Below are 18334 nucleotides of genomic sequence, written 5' to 3' on the forward strand. Positions count from 1 at the left end.
AAATTTGCAGTTTACCACTGACATTTGGGTCTTTGCCAGTTCTTTTTTGTAGGGTATTTAGTGTTACAGTGAGCAGCCAAAGCTCACAAATCAGTACTGTCAACAGTATTTCACATTATCTATTTATTATTATGTATATAAATATATATCATTGTGTTATATTATTATCATTATCATTATCATCATTATCATCATTATTATAATTATTATCATCATTGTTCTTGTTGTTGTTGTTTCATTTGCACAAACAAATCTCAGCTCAAGGCTATAACCTTCTTCTGTCACTCCACATGGGAGTGTTCCAAAAACAATTGTTCCTTCTGTTGGTGCTTTTTCCTATGTGCTGTTAACAAAATCCATCCTTGTCTTCCCAAACCCACAAGTTCTTTTCCTTTTTCCACATGCAATTTTTGGATTCATTTTAAGGCTGATTTACTAAAATATGGATATGATCTGGTATCAATATCCAACTGAGACAGACAAAGACTCGTTAACTGTTTTAGGGTTAAAAAGTGTATGTTTATTCACAGCGATGGGCTGATGTGTCAGGTCACCCCTTAATACACACGGCCCCCAGCACAGGTGAATACAGGCTTTTTATTGACAGAAGTATTGAATACAAATACATATTCATGACCCAGTTCCCACCAACTTTTCACTTCCTGTGCTACTTCGGAAAAAAAGCAATTAAGCATGGGTAGTTTGATCCTTGAAATGGATCGGTGGTCTTTTTATGAGGAGGGGTCACAGAAAGGAGAAAGGGATATGGCTCTTCCTCGTTCTGACCTTTCTACCTTTTCAATGCAAAGTGACAAATGGACCCTTGGCTGGGCTCCTTGTTTCATATCTTCAAGGAGTTTCTGATTTGCAACTGTCTTCTGTTCTTGAAGTTCTTTACCAGATACTTTATTTCTCATTATAAGCCCAACTGAACAAGCATGAAGTTGACAATTAGTTATTAGCAATGCTTAACCTCTATTTTAGCAAGGCCTCTCTATCTACCTTTAATTTTAGCAAGGACCATCTGTTGATTTTAATTAGAGTTAGCAAGGCTTGTTTTTAATTAAGGCCTCAGCTTCTCTATAATCTTAAATTCTTCAAAGTTTGTATCTCACCATGCCCCTCTGCTTTTTGTGTGTTTTGTTGTAAAAAGGCAGAATTGGCAGGATTCCGTTCTGAGTCCAATTCTGCCGCTGCTGCCTTGTGGGGCTGGTGCTGTTCCTATTAAGGCCCAGGTATTTCTCATGCAGCTTCCTCTGTGGGGGCTATAGGAAAACTTTAGGGGAAAGTATTTTATTATCTTTCCTTGGTTAATTTGTTAGTCACCTCCCTCCGTCTAAGATGGACTTGATGCGAAAAATTGGGACAGGGAGCGATTGGTTACTAAAACAAAAAATGTGATTGGCTTTAGGCAGTGGCATTGGGGGCAGCTCCCTCCCAGCTTCAGCCCAGGGACCCCTCCAGCCCCGGGCCTTGGATTCACTGTCAGCACCCGCTGCTCCAGCCACAGCTTCTGCTGGCACTGACAGCAACAACCAAACTGCGGCTGGTTCCGAGGGAGCAGCAGCAGTGCCTGGATCTGATCCCTCAGTCTGGGGGAACAGAGGGCACAGCAAGAGGGACAAAACCAGTCAAGGTCAGAGATTAGAAAAAGCCAGACCTGGGAGCAGGAACAGCTTCTTCATTGCACTCTTGGAGAAAGCTCTTGGCTGGGTCAAAGCACTGAAAGGTGTGAAAGGCAGAGAGGAGGCCACACCAAACAATGCTCCTGTTTTCACACCCTCCTGTAATAAATGGAAATGATTTGTGCTAACTAAATTGTAACTACTTGGAAAGTTATTATTAGAAGCAATCAAGGGAATTGGTGTTACAAGGCAGGTGGACCCCTCTACAGATGTTACATGTTAAAATTAAGGTACAGAATGTAGTTCTGAGATAATAAATGTCCTAAAACAAAATCGACCATGAGATGGATAAACGAACGACTTTAGGCATAAGGCCTGAAAATTATAAAATATAAAACTTACATAACACAATGCTTAGGACGCACGTGCAACCTGTGAGGTTATCCAGAGGACAGCAAGGATGAGTGTAAGCCTTCATCCAAAAGACCACCGAAAAAAGACTGAAAACCCCCTAGCAACAAGTGAAGCATGCTCCATGAAGAAGAGTGATGTAAAGTTAAAGAATCATAAATTGGAGGAGAGTTACTGGAAACATGAATGAATATTTATAAGCATAGAGTATATAAGATTACTTTGAATTGCTTTGTTTTGTACATGAGGCTGGGTGTGAAGCCCTCCCCGTACCCCAGTCAGTCTTGCTTATGCTTTAATCATACTTAATTACAGGCAAGCTACATTCATATATACGTATATATATATTTTCATATATATATGTATATATGTATATATGTATATATGTATATGAATATATTCACTAAATTGTAATCTTTCACTAAATTGTATTCCTTCTATATCAAATTGCTATTCTATCCATTAAATTGTATTATTTTATTGAATTGTATTTTTGTATTCAACTCACTAAATTTTATCATTTTTTTCCCTGTTATTAAACTGCTGTTAACTCAATAGTCCTATCCTAGTTGTCCAAATTTCAATTTCATTTATAACACTGCCCTTGGGTGAGTTACAGCCACAGTGAGAGGGAGGAGGAGATGATCCCACCCATGGCTGCGGCTGGGTCCAGACATTCACGGAGATAAAGCTGAGCCAGAGCTTCAGCATCTCTCCCAAAATCACGGAATCACAGAATGCCTTGGCTTGGAAGAGACCTTAAAGTTCATCTCGTTCCATTCCCTGCCATGGGCAGGGACACCTTCCACTATCCCAGGCTGCTCCAAGCCCTGTCCAGCCTGGCCTTGGACACTTCCAGGGATCCAGGGGCAGCCACAGCTTCTCTGGGCAAGCTCTGATCTCTGCCCAGGTGAGCAGGGACAGGACCCAAGGGAACAGCTGGAGCTGGGCCAGGGCAGGGCTGGGCTGGAGATCAGCAAAAGCTTCTTCCCCCACAGGGGGCTGGGGCACTGCCCAGGCTCCCCAGGGAATGGGCACGGCCCTGAGGCTGCCGCAGCTCCAGGAGCCTTTGGCCAGCGCTGCCAGGGATGCACAGGCTGCGATTGTTGGGGTGTCTATGCAGGGCTGGGGCTGGACTCAATGATCCCAATGGGTCCCTCCCAGCTCAGCCCCTTGTGCAATTCTCACCCTTTGGCTCAGCCTTTGTGTCCCCTCGAGGCGCTGTCAGAGCTGATGCGGTGGGGCAGGAGTGGGGCAACCCCAGCGTTCCCCTGGCAGTGACACCACAGCCGGGGCAGCCCCAGTGTTCCCCTGGCAGTGACACCAGAGCTGTGGCAGCCCCAGTGTTCCCCTGGCAGTGACACCACAGCTGTGGCAGCCCCAGCGTTCCCCTGGCAGTGACACCACAGCCGGGGCAGCCCCAGCGTTCTCTCCCTGGAGATGCTCCAAGGGAAGCATCCAGAGCCGTGTCCAGTCAGCAGAACTGAGCGGCCACTGAGCACCCCCGGCCTGGGCTGCTGTGGATTCCTCTGCAGACAGCTCAGGGAAGGTCCCCTTGGCCACCTGCACAGTGCCACAGACAAGTGTCACACACAGTTACAGAGCTCTGCCCAGAGCTGCCAGCAGGAATCAATTAAAAAAAAAATTAAAAAATTAAAACCACAAAAAAAACAAGAAAAAGATGACTCCTCCCAGTAGATCCTTTCCATCCTTCAGTTTTCACATCTGCATGTGCACAAGACCTGGGGCTGCAAAAAATGAGGCTATATTGGCACATTTGCAGGAAAAGCAGGTTTAGGACAGGTTATCAGCAGAACTGTTCTCAGCTGGGTGAAAAAGACCCCTTTGGCAGCTGCAGGGCCATTGAAAATGCACACCCTCAGGCCATGGGGGAGAAAAGGGCTCTGAATTCCCCTTCCTTGACACACAAACCCTGCTCCCAAGCTGCTCCCCACACAGGATTCTACTGGAAGACTGTGAAAAGCTGAGAGTTGACTCTGGCTTCTCCATGTTCCGTGTCCTAAAGCTGCCTGGGAGAAGAAATTTAGGGTCAACTCCACTGGCACAATCCCTCCTGGCCCAGGGCACAGCGCCAGGAAGGTCTTTGCTCCTCCCTCGGCCCTCCCTGAGGAGGATGGCAGGGCTTGCAGGTTTATGGCATTTGTCCTTGCTGCCCCTCATGTCCCACTACCCCACAAAGAGCCCCGAGCCACCCGTGAGGGACAGGCCCTGCTGTGCCAGGCCTGGGCTCAGGGCTTGGCCTTTCTGCTTCCTCCAACCCAGCCAGGGCTTGCTCAGCATTGCAGTTCCCTGTGCTGTGCCCCAAGCTCACTCGGCCCCTGCTGGAAAGGGACTTGAGGTACCTCGATCCGCTCGGGCAGTGCATGGGAGAAAACAACAAACTTCCCAGGAGGGGAGAAACAAGCTTTTACTTGCAAAATTTAGAGAATGAAGTACTTGGGAAATCATAAAGTGACATGGAATTACAGTAAAGCACTTCACAGAGCACTGACTAATCAAACTCTAACCTGTCCAACTTCGAGTTATACAGATTTGGAGAAAAGGAATTCAAGAGAAGAGAGAGGGACAGAGATCCACAGTCGGCCTTGGATCCAGCGCCATCTCAGCTGCTGTGAGCTCCAGGGCTGTGGCACATGTCAGTGTCTGTAAGAGACGCTTTCGGGGTGTGGACGTTCCGGGACACAGCAGAGACCTCTATAATCAAGTTAAATGTTAGTAGTTTATTTCAGGGCGTGGGAGAGAGAGAGAACCTGCTAGGAACCAGCAGACAAAGCTCAAAGCAGGCTCAGAGGGAACAATACAAAAGGAGTAAAATATGAGTACATGAGTTCTAGATTTAAGATAGCTAAGAAAGAGAGTAACAGAACAGAAGTGAGAGAGCTGGGAAAAGAGCATAAAGAAGTAAAAAGAGCAGGAAAAAGAGTGTAGAAAAAGTGAGGCAAGAGAGACAAGAGAGCGTAGCAAGAGTGAAGCAAGAGAGACCAAGAGCAAGCAAGAGAGCATAGCAAGAGAGCGAGCTCTCCTTTACAATTGCTTATATAACCTATACATTGAATATTTTATTCCTTCACTAACCAATCTTTCTAAGTATACTAATACAGTAACATTTGTGTGTGACCTATAGAAATCGCTGCTTTTGCATATTTTTAGTTATCTCAGGGTCCTTCAGACCTTTCCTTATAAGGCTGGGAAGAGGGGTCTTAGCTTAGTTTTATTGGGGGAAAGAATGTGTTCTGGCATACCAGACCGGCTTCTTTGAATTATTCAAACTGTTCTTTCATTTGTATTTCTTCCTTAGCCTCTCTGGCTAAAAAGTCATATTTATAATTTCTTTCTAATTCTACCTTCCCAACAAGTGTCATACCCGTGTCACAGCCTCACCTGCTGTGGTTCCTCTCCCAGGTGGGGTTTTTGGGGTGCCAGGGGCTTGGCAGCCACTTTGGGGCTGGAGCAGAGGCTGCAGTGCCTGGGCTGGGGCAGTGACTGCACCACCCATGCAGAACTTGTTCTGCCCCCCAAACACACACTGGAGATATCTGAGGCCATTCATCATTTCTCTGCTCTCCAGCACCAAGGCAACGCACTCTGGCTGCAGCTCTGAGCTCATGCCTATGGCAACTACCCCTGACAATGGGGCTCCATGGAGCTGCTCTCAGGAACCCCCCAAGAGCTGGGAAGTGCCCCAAAACTGCCTCAGAAATGTGGGATACCCCAAAATCTCTTCAGGAATGTGGAATATCCAAAAACTCACTCAGTAACGGACATGCCCTCCCTTCATTATTCCCAAACTTTGGCTGTCTCATTGCAGGCCCCACCCCACATCCCCAATCCCAACCCCAACCCATCCCATCCCTGCTGGACATCAAGACCCCCTTCCCAAGCCCGATTTCCCCCATTTCACACCTCCCAAACTCCATCACACCTATCCTGCCCCACCCAATGCCCATCTCACCCCTCCTGATTTGCATCCCACTTCATCCAATCCCCTTCCAACCCCATTCCACCTGATGCCAGAAGGCTGACCTAGAACAGAGGATAGACAGAGTTAAGAATAAAGTTTATTAAAAGGCCTTAAAGGATACACCTTGGGCAGTACAAGAGCCTGCCCAGGGCTACACCCAAAATGGACCAAAAATGGTCAAAAAAACCCCAACAAACCAACTCATCATGAGGTCTCACATTTTTAGAAGTTTAGGTCTATCTGGATATTGGGGTTCATGGTCCAATTATAGCTTCAGATGATGAAGTCCTGTCCTTCTTGTTTTCTCTCTTCAGTCCACCCTTGTTTATGCTTTTGAGCCTGAAACTTCTAATGATTGTCCTTGGTATCAAGCTAGAAAAGGAATTGTTTTGTCTACCTACTCTGTGAAGAGAGCTCAGTAACAAAACAGGAAGTTCAAAAATACAAACCTAGACAGTGCAAAATATGAAAGATATGGAAGCTAAAACTTAAGGCATCACACCCTGAGGGGTTGTGGAATCCAATAGTTTTCAGTGGCACTGTGCAGTTTTCAGTGGCATTGAGTAGTTTTGAGGTGACAGATAAAACTCTTGTTGCTTTGAGTGCCAAAAAATGGAGAAAACTCCACCAAATAGCTCCACAACCCCCAAGTATTTCCCTGAATACCAGATTACCTTGAAGCACTAGTAAAATGTGAGGCTCTAGATGCCTTTGATGAATTTGTAGACTTTTACCCCAATTTTGTGTGTTTTAAAGAGATGAAGATGAATCAAAAGATAATCGGAACAAAACAAAAGGACCACCAGCCCAGTGTCTTCCCAACACAGATCACTGGGAATGTGGGTCATCAGGGTTCTGCCCAACGTGGGTCCTCTGATGGGGGATGGAGTTGGGACAGCGCACAAAGCTCTTCCTGCACTTGGAGCACTCACAGGGCTTCCCTTACTGGTGCCTCTGTTGGTGTCTGATCAAGTTAGAGCTCTGGGTGAAGCTCTTCCCACACTGGGGGCACTTGTAGAGCTTCTCCCCGGTGTGGCTGCGCCGGTGGGTGATTGTTGTGGTTTTAAACTAGTAACAAAAATTACTTATTTTCTGTTGTGAGATATGGATTAAAATAAGAGCAAAACAGGCTTAAAACTTAAAAGGAATAAAGACAGTTTATTAACAAACTATTAGAATAAGAATACCAAAATAAACTTTCAGAAAACTCTTTTTCTTTTCACTAATTGACTATTTCTCTGTACACATAACAACATAGAGACAAAAAAAAAAAATAGTTTTACAATCTTGGTGGTCAAAAACAGTCTCAATTTCTAGAGTCTTCTCATCAGTCCCCGTAGAGAAACAGAAGTCTCTTCCTGCTAATCCATGGAGTTTTTAGAGTCCACTCCTCCCATCTCACACTATTTTGAAGTGTGCAATGGGTCAAATTGAATCTAGGGATGTTATTTTTAAGGATAAGTGATTCAAAGGTAGAAATCCCCTTCAGTTGTTTCTGTGAGCCCTCCTGGAAAACAGCCATCTCTTTGGCTCCTTTAAGGCTTTAAAATCTTCACTTCACTCGCAAGTTCCAGCAACCCACAGTATTACAACCATCCTCTTCTTTTCTTTAAAGTCCACACTTTGAATACTCTATTCCTCCCATACTCTAGTCATGAATTAAAGGAGTCTTTAAACTACTGTCCATCTCCATAGCTGTAACAGAAAGATTTTTCAGCAACAAGCATCTTCTTTTTTCTCTCTTTCTTATTTAAACTTAACTCTTTTCTTCACTGTTTTTGGTAGTTTTATGATGTCTTACATGTTAATTGTCTCTCTTTCTCTGTCTGTTCTAAGAAAAAGGAGTAATCTGTTGTTTATCTAGGTAGTAAAGGAATTAAAAGAAGAAAGCTACAAGAGTTCATAGTGTCCGGTTTCAGTCTAGCAGCAGACCTTGAAAACTAAACTAAACTGCTAAACTGCTTTTCTCTCCTTCCCCCCCCTCCTCCCTGCGGCCTTGTCCCGGGCCTGGGAGGGGGGGAAAACCAAGACGGAGCTTGTTACCGCTCCAAAGCCGGAAACAAAAAGAGAACGAGACAGCTCTGAGTGTACTTCTTAAGAGGGTGTTTACAAGTTGAATTCACTTTTTAATGGTCAGATCTGCTGTCAATTCTTGAAAATGACAGATAATTGGTCAGGTAGAAAAACTCCCATCAGTCACCAGTAGCTTCAACTTCCCCTTTTTTCACTCAGTCTTAAAGGTGAAGCTAACCCATGACAGTGATGAGGTGAGAGTTTCGCTTGAAGCCCTTCCCGCACTCAGGGCAGCGGAAGGGCCTCTCCTCTGTTTGAATCCGCTGGTGCATGAGGAGAGTGGAGCTGATGTGAAACCTCTTCCCACACTGGAGACACTCAAAGGGCCTCTCCCCAGTGTGGATCATCTGGTGAATGGTCAGTTGGGACCTCTGGCTGAAGGTCATCCCACATTCCCCACACTCATACGGCTGTTCCCCAGTGTGGGTCCTCTGGTGGATGGTCAGGTAGGAGCTGTTTCTGAAGCTCTTCCCACACTGGGGACACTCGTAGGGCCTCTCCCCAGTGTGGATCTGCCGGTGCCTGACAAGGGTGGAGTTGTGCTTGAAGCCCTCCCCACAGTCAGGGCAGCGGAAGGGCCTCTCATCTGTGTGAATCCGCTGGTGAATGAGGAGATGAGAGCTCCTCTGAAACCTCTTCCAACACTCAGAACACTCGTAGGACCTCTGCCCAGTGTGGATGTGCTGGTGACGGATGAGTTCAGAGTTGCAGCTGAAGCCCTTCCCACATTTGCCACACTCATAGGCCCATTCCCCACTGTGGATCATCTGGTGGCAGATCAGTTTGCTGCTCCGGCTGAAGCTCTTCCCACACTCCAAGCACTTGTAGCGCTTCTCCCCATCCTGAAGCTGCTCATGGACCACCAGCTCAGAGCCCTGGCTGGATCTCCTGCTGCCTTCCCGGCACAGGGTGGGTCTTTCCTCCTCAGAGCACCCAGGGCTCGGTATGGATCCCCTCCTCCTGTGGGATCTCTGAAGCTTTTCCTCCCCATTGGATTCCTGGAATGTGGAGCTGCTGAAGACAGCCTCTTCCATGAGGTTTTGCTGTGAGGATTTGTCCTCCCTGGTCTCCATCCTAAGTTCCTTGTCTGGGAGAGGAAGGATAAGGAGAGGATGGGATTTGCCTCTGTGCCAGAGGGAAGGGGAAGGAGATCCCCCCAGTGCGTCCCCGGCAGGATGGTATTGGCAGCAGGGTTGTCCTGCAGCCGGGGCCATGCTGGGCTGGGAGATGGAGCAGGAGAGAGGGGGAAAAGGGCACTGACTTCCTCCTCACCTGCCTGGGTGTCCCAGGGCATCTTCCTCTTCCTCACAGCGTCCTTCTCCATCCAGACAAGGTTTGGGATTGGGAAATCCTGGTTTGGGAGAAAACAAGGAATGAGCACAATGAGTTTGAATGTCTCTTGGCCCAAGTCCCTCTCTAGAAGCCACTGGATATCTGAGGTGTCTTGGTTTGAAAGGAAAGGTGTTTGCTAAGGAAGGCAGAAACCTCCACTGAAATTGATAAAAATGTAAGCAACAACCCCCTCTGAATTATTATAACCTTGATATCAAAGTGCTCTCAGATATTGATATAGGAATACGAATAGTTCTTTACTAAAGAAAGAAAAATGAAAATGCAGCAGGACAAAAAAAACCAACAAAAACCAACAAAATAACAACTCACTGAGAGAATCAGAATACAACCTGACACCCTGTTGGTCAGGGTGTTGGAAGCAGTCTGATTAAATGGTGGCTACAGTCCGCATGGAGTGACAGATGTAGTTCTGTTGAAGCAATAGATCCCATAGAAGGCTGTAGCTTACCTCTGAAATTCCGGTGCTGTAGATGGGTCTTCTCTCTCCTCTGGGATACAAGTGGAGAAAGACTGCCTGTGGTGTTCTGATGCTCAGATTATATCCAATAGGAATGTTTGGCTCCTCACCCTGGGTGGAGCATCTCACGATGGAATGATGTAATTTTATCAGTCATGCTGTGAGACTCAATGGCCCATTACCAGAAGCTATCCCCCTGGAGGGAGGATGGGTGGTGGGAGAGATAAAGAACACTGCCCCACCCAGTTTTAGCAGCTGGCTCATTAACAGAAGACATCCCCCCTATTATGAGGGATGGGTGATGAAAGAGATAATGAAAACTGCCCCACCAGGTTTTAACAGATGGTGATAGAATGCATACTTTTGGTTACATCTTGCATTGCAACCTAAGACATGAGATCCATAAAAACCTCCCAAACACCAAGATTCAGCCCTGAAAATGCCTTCCAGGAGTTCCTCATCTCTGGTTTCCCTCCTTTGGTGTTCAGGGTTTCCTCCCTGTCCCAGCTGCTGAGGGTCACGCTTTTACTGGGGGTCCCCTGTCTACTCGGTCCCTGACCTCTTCAGGCTGCTGGGAGTGCCAGGAATTTGAAATGTTCCCCCTATTTCTATCTTCTCACTTAGGGATGCTGGTACCCCCCAGTATCCCCCCAAGGGGCATTTTCCACTCAGCTCTGGAGTTCTTCATTCTCCAAACATCCTCCCCAAAAAACCCAACCCCTGAGGGACCCCTCAGGATATCTGGGCCGAGCTCCCCCTCCCCAGGCACCTGTTGGATTGGGGGGTGGGGGATGATGATCCCACAAGTAGGGGGCTATGAATTCAGGGAGTGCTCAACCTCGTGGTTCCTTCTATTTTTCCTGATCCACTTTTGTCTCTCCTTCAGGCTGAAGAAGCTGCTCAAGGAGTCAGAAGCAAAACTCCAAGACCCTTGGAGCTTCAGTCGGCCCCACTGAGGACAGGGACTGCCAAAGGCTCCCCAGGCACTGGTGAGAGCAGATTCTGGAGGCCAGGATTGCCGGGAGCCAAAGGCTCTGAGCAGGGAACTGCAATGCTGAGCAAGCCCTGGCTGGGTTGGAGGAAGCAGAAAGGCCAAGCCCTGAGCCCAGGCCTGGTACAGCAGGGCCTGTCCCTCACGGGTGGCTCAGGGCTCTTTGTGGGGCAGTGGGACATGAGGGCAGCAAGGACAAATGCCATAAACCTGTGTGACACTCCAGATCCTTATGGTACCAAGGGGCCAGTGGGACACTGTGGGAAGTTGTGGAACCAAGGGGATCATTTTGGCACTCTTGGGCCCATAGAACCAAGGGACCAGTGGGACACTCTGGAGCCTTATGGAAACAAGAGGCCACTGTGAGTCTGCAGGGCTGTAACACCCCAGAACACTTCAATGCTGGTGGTAACCAAAGGTTCATGTGCTTGAGTTTAGTGCACAGGAGGAACACCAACCAGATATTCTCAGAATGGACAGATGCAAAGAATATTCTTGGTAGGAAGGGACCCACAAGGACCATCAAGTCCAACTCTTAAGTGAATAGCCCCACAAGGATTGAACCCACAACCTCGGTGATGCTGGCACCATTCTCTGACCAACTGAGCAAAAAGATCAAAATGATACAAAATTTAACTGGCAGAATATAGACAATCATGGAACTATGGCAAAGGGTTTAATACAACATCCAACTGAACATACAACTCTTACCATAGCATTAAGTTTACCAGCTTAGCTCATTTAACCTAAAAAGTGTTAACCCTTAAGATTTTGGGTAACATTAAGATATCCAAAAATGTTCCAGGTATGTAGTATAAGAAGGAGAAGAAAAAGAGACCAGAAAGACAGAAGATCTACAGAAAAACATTTCCAGGATGATCCCAGTCACTCCCAGTACAATCGCAGTCACTCTCAGGTATGAGCTGTTGCACCCAGTCACTCGCAGTATGGTTCCAGTCACTCCCAGATCCTCCCAGCATGATTCCAGGTATGGTCAGAGTGACTCCCTGTCACTCTCACGATGGGCCCAGTTGCTCCCAGTCACCTCCAGCATGCTTCCAGTCACAGCCAGCACCTTTCCATTCCATTTGCTCCCAGTAGGATCCCAGTTAGTTCCACTAGGATCTCAGTATGACCCCAGCATGGGCACAGCTACTCCCATGATTATCCAGTGTGGTTCCAGTTGCTCCCATTTATCTGCACTGTGGTTTCAGTCTCTCCCTGTCTATCCCAGTCACTCTCAGTCACTCCTCAGGTGCTTCCAGCCTGATCCCAGTTGCTCCCAGCCACTCCCAGTCACCCTGAGTGCAGTTACAGTTGCTGCCACTATGGTCCCAGTCTTGCCCAGCATGGCCCAGCTGCTCCCACTGTGTTCCTGGCAGGATGCCAGTTGCCCTCAGCATGGTTCCAGTTGCTTCCTGTTCCTCCCAGTGTGATCCCAGTTGCCCCCAGTATAGTCTCTGTCCCTCCCCAAATGATCCCAGCCGCTCCCAGCATGGTCCCAGTCACACTCAGTTGCACCCAGTGCAGACCCAGTCACTCCTACTTGCTCCCAGTTGTCTGCAGCACAGGGTCCCAGTTGTCCCCAGCACAGTTCCCATTGTTCCCAGTGTGTTCCCAGTGTCATGGGGTAGCTTTACCTTTAAGACAGCTTTGAGAGTTAAGGAAGTTGAAGCTGCTGGTGGCTGATGGGAGTTTTTCCTCCTGACCAATTATCAGTCATTTCCAAGAATTGACAGCAGTTCTGACCATTAAAAAGTGAATTCAACTTGTAAACACCCCCTTAAGATGTACAGTCAGAGATCTCTTGCCTTCTTTGGTTTCTGGCTTCTGAGAAGGTAACAAGGCTCTGTGGTAGCCTCCTCCACTCCCCTTCCCCTTTCTCTCTCGGCCGAAGAAGGCTGCAGAGGATGGGGGGGGGGGGGGAGGGGGGAGGGGAGGAAAGGAAAGCAGAGCTGGCAGCCTGGTTTAGTTTTCAGTTTCTGCTTCTGGACTGAAACCTGACACCATGAACTCTTGCAGCTTTTCTAAAGCTTTTAATTCTTTTACTACCTGGATAAATGAACCGATTACTCCTTTTGCTCAGAAAAGACAGAGAACGAGAGAGACAATCAACATAAAGAAGACATCATAGAACCACCAAAAACAGTGAGGAAAAGAGTTAAGTTTTAAAAAGAGAGAGAGAATAAGAAGATGCTTACAGCTGAAATATCTTTCTGTTAAAGCTATGGAGATGGACAATAGTAGTTTAAAAAGACTCCTTTAATTCATGACTAGAGTATGGGAGGAATAGAGTGTTCAAAGTGTGGTCTTTTGAGAAAAACAGAGAGTGGTTGTGATACTGTGGGTTGCTGGAAATGGGTACAGTGAAGATTTTGGAGCCTTGGGGGGGCAAAGGGAAAGCTGTTTTCCAAGAAGGCTCACAGAGACAGATGAAGAGGACTTCTGCCTTTGAATAACTCATCCTTAAAATGGCATCTCTAGACTCATTGACCCATGCACACCTCGAAGTGATGTGAAGTGGGAGGAGTGAACTCTGATAACAGATTTCCGAGCAGCTGGCATTAGAGAAATAGAAAACTATAACAAAAATAGTTTTCTTGTGAGAAACTCCATAAATTGGCAGAAAGAGACTTCTGTTTCTCTACAAAGACTGATGAAAAGACTCTAGCAAGAACTGAGACTGTTTTTGACCACCAAAGTTCTAAAGTTGTTTTTTGTCTCTATGTTATCATGTGTACAAAGAAATAGTCAAGTAGTGAGAGATAAAGGGGTTTTCTGGAAGTTTATTCTGGTGTTCTTATTCTTGTGGTTTGTTAATAAACTGTCTTTATTCCTTATAAGTTTTAAGCCTGTTTTGCTCTTGTTCTAATCCATATCTCACAGCAAAAAATAAGTAATTTTTTTAGTTATTGGTTTAAAACCACGACACCCAGTCATCCCCAGTATGGGCACAGACACCCCCAGTATATCCCAGTTGGCCTCAGCATGTCCATAGCCATTCCCAGACACTCCTAGTAATCCCAGTCAAGTGCTTCTTATCCCAGTATGATCTCAGGCCCAGTACATCCCAGCTGAGCATTCCCTGAATTCACAGCCTCCCATCCGTGGGATCTTCACCCCACCATCCCACAGGTGACTGGGAAAGGCATACTCGGCCCAGATATCCTGGGGGCTTCCTGGGTTGGGTTTTGGGGTGGGGGGGATGTTTGGAGAATGAAGAACTCCAAAGCTGAGTGGAAAAGGCCCCTTGGGGGGACATTGGGGGATCCCAGTGGCTGCTGCTGGCAGAGGCAGCCTGGAGGAGCAGAGCTCTGTGACCCCCAGGACCCCAAAGTGGGGAGCCCAGAGAGGGGGAGAGCCGCGACTGGTGGGACACTCAACAGCCTGTAGAGGGGCAGGGGGGGGAGTCTCCACGGACCCCCTGCACCCCCAAGAAGAGAATAAGGAGAGCAGGGACCCTGGGACCCCAAAAACTTTTAGCATCCCTAAGTGCTGAGATGGAAACAGGGGAAACTTTTTAGATTCCTGGCACTCCCAAAAGCCTGAAGAGGTCAGGGACCAAGTAGTCAGGGGACCCCCAGTACACACTTGACCCCAAGGAGCTGGGACAAGGAGGAAACCCTGAACACCAAAAGGGAGAAAACAGAGATGGGGAACACCTGGAAGGCATTTTCAGGGCTGAATTTTGGTGGTGTAAAATTTTTATGGACCCCATGTCTTGGGTTGCAATGCAAGATGTAACCAAAAGTATGCATTCTATCACCATCTGTTAAAACCTGGTGGGGCAGTTTTCATTATCTCTTTCATCACCCATCCCTCATAATGGGGGGGATGTCTTCTGTTAATGAGCCAGCTGTTAAAACTGGGTGGGGCAGTGTTCTTTATCTCTCCCACCACCCATCCTCCCCCCAGGGGGATAGCTTCTGGTAATGGGCCATTGAGTCTCACAGCATGACTGATAAAATTACATCATTCCATCGTGAGATGCTCCACCCAGGGTGAGGAGCCAAACATTCCTACTGGATATAATCTGAGCATCAGAACACCACAGGCAGTCTTTCTCCACTTGTATCCCAGAGGAGAGAGAAGACCCATCTACAGCACCGGAATTTCAGAGGTAAGCTACAGCCTTCTATGGGATCATTGCTTCAACAGAACCACATCTGTCACTCCATGCGGACTGTAGCCACCATTTAATCAGACTGCTTCCAACACCCTGACCAACAGGGTGTCAGGTTGTATTCTGATTCTCTTAGTGAGTTGTTTTTTTGTTGGTTTTTTTTGTCCTGCTGCATTTTCATTTTTCTTTCTTTAGTAAAGAACTATTCGTATTCCTATATCAATATCTGAGAGCACTTTGATATCAAGATTATAATAATTCAGAGGGGGTTGTTGCTTACATTTTTATCAATTTCAGTGGAGGTTTCTGCCCTCCTTAGCAAATACCTTTCCTTTCAAACCAAGACGCCTCAGATATCCAGTGGCTTCTAGAGAGGGACTTGGGCCAAGAGACATTCAAACTCATTGTGCTCATTCCTTGTTTTCTCCCAAACCAGGATTTCTCATTCCCAGACCTTGTCCGGATGGAGGAGGAGGCTACGAGGAAGAGGAAGATGCCCCGGGACACCCAGGCAGGTGAGGAGGAAGTCAGTGCCCCTTTCCCCCTCTCTCCTGCTCCATCTCCCAGCCCAGCATGGCCCCCAGCTGCAGGACAACCCCGCTGCTGATACCATCCTGCCGGGGACGCACTGGGGGGATCTCCTTCCCCTTCCCTCTGGCACAGAGGCAAATCCCATCCTCTCCTTATCCTTCCTCTCCCAGACAAGGAACTTAGGATGGAGACCAGGGAGGACAAATCCTCACAGCAAAACCTCATGGAAGAGGCTGTCTTCAGCAGCTCCACATTCCAGGAATCCCATGGGGAGGAAAAGCTTCAGAGATCCCACAGGAGGAGGGGATCCATACCGAGCCCTGGGTGCTCTGAGGAGGAAAGACCCACCCTGTGCCGGGAAGGCAGCAGGAGATCCAGCCAGGGCTCTGAGCTGGTGGTCCATGAGCAGCTTCAGGATGGGGAGAAGCGCTACAAGTGCTTGGAGTGTGGGAAGAGCTTCAGCCGGAGCAGCAAACTGATCCGCCACCAGATGATCCACACTGGGGAATGGGCCTATGAGTGTGGGAAATGTGGGAAGGGCTTCAGCTGCAACTCCGAACTCATCCGTCACCAGCGCATCCACACTGGGGAGAGGTCCTACGAGTGTTCTGAGTGTGGGAAGAGGTTTCAGAGGAGCTCTCATCTCCTCGTGCACCAACGGATTCACACAGATGAGAGGCCCTTCTGCTGCCCTGACTGTGGGGAGGGCTTCAAGCACAACTCCACCCTTGTCAGGCACCGGCGGATCCACACTGGGGAGAGGCCCTACGAGTGTCCCCAGTGTGGGAAGAGCTTCAGAAACAGCTCCCACCTGACCATCCACCAGAGGACCCACACTGGGGAACAGCCCTATGAGTGTGCGGAATGTGGGATGACCTTCAGCCAGAGGTCCCAACTGACCGTTCACCAGATGATCCACACTGGGGAGAGGCCCTTTGAGTGTCTCCAGTGTGGGAAGAGGTTTTGCATCAGCTCCACTCTCCTCGTGCACCAGCGGATTCACACAGATGAGAGGCCCTTCCGCTGCCCTGAGTGCGGGAAGGGCTTCAAGCAAAACTCTCACCTCATCACCCACCGGCGCAGCCACACCGGGGAGAAGCTCTACAAGTGCCCCCAGTGTGGGAAGAGCTTCACCCAGAGCTGTAACTTGATCAGACACCAACAGAGGCACCAGTAAGGGAAGCCCTGCGAGTGCCCCAAGTGCAGGAAGAGCTTTGTGTGCTGCCCCAACTCCATCCCCCATCAGAGGACCCACATTGGGCAGAACCCTGATGACCCACGTTCCCAGTGATCTGTGTTGGGAAGACACTGGGCTGGTGGTCCTTTTGTTTTGTTCCGATTATCTTTTGATTCATCTTCATCCCTTTAAAACACACAAAATTGGGGTAAAAGTCTACAAATTCATCAAAGGCATCTAGAGCCTCACACTTTACTAGTGCTTCAAGGTAATCTGGTATTCAGGGAAATACTTGGGGGTTGTGGAGCTATTTGGTGGAGTTTTCTCCATTTTTTGGCACTCAAAGCAACGAGAGTTTTATCTCTCACCTCAAAACCACTCAATGCCACTGAAAACTGCACAGTGCCACTGAAAACTATTGGATTCCACAACCCCTCAGGGTGTGATGCCTTAAATTTTAGCTTCCATATCTTTCATATTTTGCACTGTCTAGGTTTGTATTTTGGAACTTCCTGTTTTGTTACTGAGCTCTCTTCACAGAGTAGGTAGACAAAACAATTCCTTTTCTAGCTTGATACCAAGGACAATCATTACAAGTTTCAGGCTCAAAAGCATAAACAAGGGTGGACTGAAGAGAGAAAACATGAAGGACAGGACTTCATCATCTGAAGCTATAATTGGACCATGAACCCAAATATCCAGATGGACCTAAACTTCTAAAAATGTGAGACCTCGTGATGAGTTGGTTTGTTTGGGTTTTTTTGACCATTTTTGGTCCATTTTGGGTGTAGCCCTGGGCAGGCTCTTGTACTGCCCAAGGTGTATTCTTTAAGGCCTTTTAATAAACTTTATTCTTAACTCTGTCTAGCCTCTGTTCTAGGTCAGCCTTCTGAAGGCATCAGGTGGAATGGGGTTGGAAGGGGATTGGGTGAAGTGGGATGCAGATCGGGGGTGTGACATGGGCATTGGGTGGGGCAGGATGGATGTGATGGAGTTTGGGAGGTGTGAAATGGGGGAAATCGGGCTTGGGAAGGGGGTCTTGATGACCAGCAGGGATGGGATGGGTTGGGGTTGGGATTGGGGATGTGGGGTGGGGCCTGCAATGAGACAGCCAAAGTTTGGGAATGATGAAGGGAGGGCGTGTCCATTATTGAGTGAGTTTTTGGATATTCCACATTCCTGAAGAGATTTTGGGGTATCCCACATTTCTGAGGCAGTTTTGGGTCATTTCCCAGCTCTTGGGGGGTTCCTGAGAGCAGCTCCATGGAGCCCCATTGTCAGGGGTAGTTGCCATAGGCATGAGCTCAGAGCTGCAGCCAGAGTGCGTTGCCTTGGTGCTGGAGAGCAGAGAAATGATGAATGGCCTCAGATATCTCCAGTGTGTGTTTGGGGGGCAGAACAAGTTCTGCATGGGTGGTGCAGTCACTGCCCCAGCCCAGGCACTGCAGCCTCTGCTCCAGCCCCAAAGTGGCTGCCAAGCCCCTGGCACCCCAAAAACCCCACCTGGGAGAGGAACCACAGCAGGTGACGCTGTGACACGGGTGTGACACTTGTTGGGAAGGTAGAATTAGAAAGAAATTATAAATATGACTCCTTAGCCAGAGAGGCTAA

General features: G+C 47.9%; 1 pseudogene; it reads right to left on the reverse strand.

Annotated features, from left to right (window-relative positions):
- LOC131589807 (uncharacterized) overlaps positions 1-18334 on the reverse strand; it is a 583542-nt pseudogene that overhangs the window by 303961 nt on the left and 261247 nt on the right.

Source organism: Poecile atricapillus, chromosome 30, assembly GCF_030490865.1.
Source record: "Poecile atricapillus isolate bPoeAtr1 chromosome 30, bPoeAtr1.hap1, whole genome shotgun sequence".
Taxonomy (NCBI): domain Eukaryota; kingdom Metazoa; phylum Chordata; class Aves; order Passeriformes; family Paridae; genus Poecile; species Poecile atricapillus.